We start from the raw sequence: 6,511 nt of genomic DNA on the forward strand, positions 1-6,511 counted from the left end.
TTATAATAATTTTAATACTAGATACTTTGCTTATAAGCGTATTAAGAAGAATATTAGATTTAAATACTATTAAATAGATATAATAAGCGATATAATAGAATATATTTATATTTATCTCGATTGCTAAAAAGTATAAATTTATTATTATAAGTCGTATAGCGAATTAATATTAATCTCTTTAAATAGCGTAAATCTATTTTATATTATAATATTAGATTTTATTATAAATTTATTATTTATAAGAAATTTGTATATTAATAAAATTTATAATATTATTTTAATTTTAATAAATAAGCTAATTAAGTATATAACGTATATAGCGATTATTAAAAATTTAAAGATTAATAATCTTATTAATATCTTATAGCGAAAGTTTATATTATTACGCGATATAATATATAACTTAATTTTAGATTAATATTCTTTATTTATAAATAAGTTCTAAATAATGCTATATTAATATTTAAGTATAAAGTATAAATTAAGTATTATATTTTATTCTTAGATTAATAATTAAATTAAGAGATAAAATTAGATATTAAAATATTATTTATAAGTATATTATAATTATAAGTAGAATAATTAGTTTAAAATCTTATTAATAACTATATTTATATATAATAATAGCGTATATACGAGTATTAGTAAGATTTTATAAGATTTATTAATAAAATATATAATAGATTTAAAAAATGCTTTTAAGAGTAGAATCTTAAGAAGAAAAGTATCGCTTACTATAGAGCGAGTAGAATAATTATAAGAAATAAAATTATATTTAAAAGAATTATAAGAGCGAGTATTAAAGTAGTAAGTAAAGTATTATAATAGTAATTATAAAGTTATAATCTTTAAGAAAAAAGATAAAGTATTATTATAAAGTTTAAATATATATATTTTATAATTAAAGAAGAAACTTAATTATAGATAGCTTAGATCTTTTAAAGTATTAAAGAAAATAAATATATAAGTTTATAAATTAAACCTCTCTATTAGATATAAAAAAATTTATTCTATATTTTATATATTATTATTAGAGTTATAATACTCGCGTAGAAATAATTTAGAGTTATAAAGTCTTAATTAATAAAGAAGAAGAATAGAAGATTAATAAGATATTAGATAAAAGAGTTTATAAAGATAAAATTAAGTACTTTATTAATTAGAAAGATTTCTTATCTTATAAAGCTTCGTAAAAATTAATAAAGTATTTTAAAAATATTAAAAATATAATTAAAAACTTTAAGCGAGTAAAGAAATTATATAAATTAATATTTAAGATAAAGTTAAAAATATAATTATTAAAAGAAATTAAAAAGTAAGAAAGATTAAAAAAATAGTAGTAATAAAGAATTTAGATAGATAAATAAGTTATAATTAAAAGACTTAGCGAAAATAGTTAAAATATTTATAAATCGATTTTAAAGCGCTAAAGCGCTATATATAATAAAAAAAAAATTATTAAAGTTATATATAAGATTAATACTACTTAATATTAGTTTATTTATTATTTTATATTAAAAAGTAATTATTTATCTAAAAGACTTATTAGATAGTAGAAAGATCTAATATAGAGAATAATAAAAGAAATAATAGAAGAAGCGGCGAAGATAACGATATTACGCTAAAGTTTTTTAATATAATAAGCCGCTATATATATTAGCTATATAATCTAATATATATTAATTAAGATTTATATTATTTTAGCGATAAAGAGTAATATAAATATTCTTATTAATGCGAGTTATAATAAGAATATTAATCTAGTAAATAAGAATTAAGTCTACGATATATATATAACTCTTATAGAAATATCGCTTATATTTACGCTAACGCGAGTTAATAGAAGATATAATATAAATTATATAAAAGTTATATATAAGAATATATATATAATAATAGTAAAAGGAAATTAATATATATTAGCGTAATCTCTTAATTATCTAATATCTCTTTTATTTATAAATAACGTTTAGAATAACGATAAGAGAGGCTAATAGCCTTTTTAGTTAAGTATATCTTTAAAGTAGAGATAAATATTTATTAGTTATAGCGAGGGACGTAGAAATAACGATAATTATAAGTATTTAATAACCTATAAAGTTATAAAAGCGAAGATTTAATATTACTATTAATATATTAATATATTTCTTATACTATTTAAAAAGTATCGTAAAGTATTTTTCGAGATATTTATTATATATAAAATTAATTTAAATAACTTTAATTTTATTTAACTATTATCTTAATCGATATATATATTATATTATTATAATAAAATATAACTTATTATCGCGATATTATAATAGAAATAAATAAAGATAAAATAGTAGATATAAAGAAGAATTAGATATTTACTTATAATAATATCAATATTAATATTATTATTAAAAAGAATAAAAGTTAAATTAAAAGTAAGGCTTTTATATTTATTAGCGCGACTTTTATAATTATAATAATGAAATTACTACGATTATTAAAGTAATAATAATAATAATAGCGTATAATAATAGTAATAATAGTATATCGCAATAGAGTAATAATATATTTATATTTTATTAATTAAGATAATAATACGTATAGCGATACTATCGCGATTTAGTATATAAATATATTAATATATCTAAAGAGACCTTAAGATAAAAAGTTTAAATACGCTATTATAGTATATATTAGTTTAGGCTATATCTAAGCTAATAATAAATAATATATAAAAGACTAATAAATTCGTAAGTATTTAATTATAAGACGTAATAATAATAAGATTTAAAGATTAAATCTTCTAAGAAGAGATATAGTTATAAGAGTAGAAGTACTTAAAGCGAATTAATAGACTTATTTATATCGCTTACTAAACTATAAGCTACGCAGCTAAGGCGAATATTTAATATATTTAATAAAGTCTTAAATACTTACGAGTTCTCTTTCCTCTTCTTTTTTCTTTAATTATTAATTTATCTAGTAACTAATCTATTTATTCTATTAATTATATATCTAGATCTTATAATTATATAGCTACTACGTAGTTTTATTAAAAGAGATCTTACTATCTCATAGATAGCTTTAAATTCTTTATAAATTTAATATTTAATATAGTTTATAATACTTTATAGCTTAGCTTTAATAAGAATATTATTTATATAAAGTACTATAATAGCTATTTTCTTTAATAATACTTAAATAAAAATATAGCTATTAGTTATACTAACTATAAATTCTATTTTTTTAATAATATACTTAAATTTCTTATTTTAGATATAGGCTAATTACTTAAAATTATATAATTCTTTTTAAAAAAGTAATATCTTATTCTTAATATTAGTTATTAATAAATAATTTAATAATAAAATTATATAGATTTTCTTATAGAGGTTATTATTAAAATAAGTATTATTAAGATCTATTTATTTTATTAGAAGATCTATTATTACTATATATAATAGAAATAGATATAAAGAATTAAATTATAGAGTAGAGATAAAGATCTTATAGAAGTCGATATTTTCTACTTACGTGAATTCTCTAGTAATAAATCTAATCTTAAATTTATTAATAGTTTTATCGCTATTATATTTAATCTTAAAAATCTATTTATAAATAATTAGACGTCTATTAGCTAATAGAATAATAAGTTTTTAAATTCTTTTAATAATTAAGATAATAATTTTCTTAATAGTAGCTTACTTTTATTCGCGAGCGTTTAATTTATAAATAGCTTTCTAATAGATAAGAGATTCAGTTATAATATTTATAAATTTTATTTTATTCTTTATATCGAAGTTATTATAGAACTTATAAAAGTTATAATCTAATTTCTTAATATAAGACTATTATATAAAGATAGCGATCTAAGATATAAGATATTATTTAATATAATTAGAAGAATTAGAGATAGATATAAATATAGTAAATTATAAATATTAATCTTAAATATTATCTCTTAATTTATTATTTTCTTATTATTTAAGATATTAAAAGTCTCTCTAGCTTCGCGAAGACTTAGTAAAAATTTTAATTTAATTTAATATACGTTTAAATTACTTAATCTCAAATCTTTATTATTATTTATATTTTCTAAAAAGTTAATAAAAACTTCTCTCTCTACTTAAAAATCTCGTATATCTTTAATTTCTTCGATTTATAATAATAATATAATATCTAATATAAATCTCTTATAATTCTTCTTATTATTATTATTACTAGATATAATCTTAATATTACTCTAAATAAAAATATTATTAAGATCGTTCTTATTTTAGTAAATAAAAGCGATATCTATTTATATAGAGTTATAGATTATTAAGAATAAAATTAGAGTTATTAATTAGACTCTCTTATAATTCTTATAAAAATAAATATTTATAAATTATTTAAATTAATTATTTTAAGAGTTATAAATTTAATATTAAGTAAATAAATAATAATTACTAGCCGAAAAGATATAGTATATTTTATAGAATATTTCATATTAAGTAATATTATATCGTACTCGAATATAATATAAGTAGAATCGAATACCATTTCATTTTTCTAGTATAAGTTCGAGATCTTAACGAGATATATCACGATATGATATATCTGTAATATCATATCATAATATAATATATGTATGAGATATTTCGATTAGAATTTCTATATTTAGAAGTATAAGTAGCTATTCTAGTTATTATTCTAGTTAATAACTATAATTACTACTACTATAGCTATTACTATTATAACTACTACTATTATAACTATTACTATTATAACTATCTATTATAACTACTACTATTATAACTATTACTATTATAGCTATCTATTATAGCTATTACTATTATAACTATCTATTATAACTATCTCTATTATAACTACTTCTATTATAACTATTACTATTATAGCTAGTATATAATAGTAGACTATTTTAATAATAAAAAGTAATAGTTATAGTAGTAATAGCTATAGTAGTAATAGCTATTAAAATATTAGATATATAATATAGAGAACGAACGAATTAATTCTCTAAAATCTCTTCGAGACTAGATTCTAAATATAGTATAAAATTAAGTAGCTGGAAAACATAGTAGCTAAAATGCGCGAGAGTTATATTTCGATAATAGATATAGTAATAATAGTTATAATAGAGGTAGTTATAATAGAAATAGTTATAGTAATAGTAGCTATAATAATAATAATTATAGTTAACTAGAATAATAATTAGAATAGCTACTTATACTTCTAAATATAAAAGTCTTAATTAAAATATCTTATATATATATTATTTTATAGTATAATATTATAGATATATTATATCGTAATATATTTTATTAAGATTTTATATTATATTAGAGTATAATATAATAGATTAATATTCTATATTATATTATATCTTTTCGATTAGTAAATTAATAATTAATATATATATCTTAGTAGATTATAATATATAGCTTACTTTCTTATTTCTCTTTTAATAAATAAATTAAATATAAATAATTAAAGACTTTTTTATAATTTAGATTTAATTTCTTATTAAACTATAATTTATAAAATAACTTACTCTCTCTATTATTATATAATAATCTATTTTTTAAATAATTTATATAGATTATAATCTCTAATTAAAAGCTTATAAATAAATCTAATTAGTTAAATATAAATCTTATAAATCTAATTAATATTCTATTAAATTATTCTATAATACTATTTTAATATAAAGTATAAATAATTATAAATTTTATAGTAATACCTCGTTTTTTAAATATATTCTTAATTAACTTATACTTCTCTATATTATCGATTCTAATTAATATTACTTCTCTTATCTTAATTATTTTATTAATTATAATTATATTTCTAAGAATAAAAATATAAATCTATTTCTTTAATATAATAAGCTCGAGATTTAATTAATTAATAGTCTTATTAATAAGAAATATAAATTACTTACTATCTCTTATAATATTAGCTATAAAATATAATCTCTAGAAATTAATATATAGTTAAGCTTCTAGTATTATTTTCTTTAATCTAAGATTCTTATTAATCTATTAAATTATTTTTATAGAGTTATATATATTATATTAAAATTCTTTCGATAATTTTATTTTCTCTATATCTCTTATATAGAGATATAGATTTTTTAAGTAATATACTTCGATATAGCTTAATCGTTAATATATTAATCGAAAATAATTAATTTATTCTTATTTTATAAATATAAATATACTTTTAATAAGAGATCTAGACTCTTTAAAAATAAATACTTTATTAAATATTAATTTAATTAATTAATATAAGCTATTTCTTATATAATCTCTTATTATTATCTTATTTACAAGTAAAGGCCTATAAATTAAATTCATAATCATTTTTTTTAATTAGGGCTGTCGAGTAAATTTGATAAGCGAACTTTTAATAGACGATATTTAAACTCGTTACCTTTAAACATCTATAAGACTTAATTTAGTAATTCTTTTTTTATCTAAAAGCCCATATTTTGTTCTATAATTTTAGAAAAAAAATCTCAAAATTTTAATAG

Source organism: Letharia lupina (assembly GCF_014066315.1).
Source record: "Letharia lupina isolate WasteWater1 chromosome Unknown contig_8, whole genome shotgun sequence".
In the NCBI taxonomy this organism is placed as follows: Eukaryota; Fungi; Ascomycota; class Lecanoromycetes; order Lecanorales; family Parmeliaceae; genus Letharia; species Letharia lupina.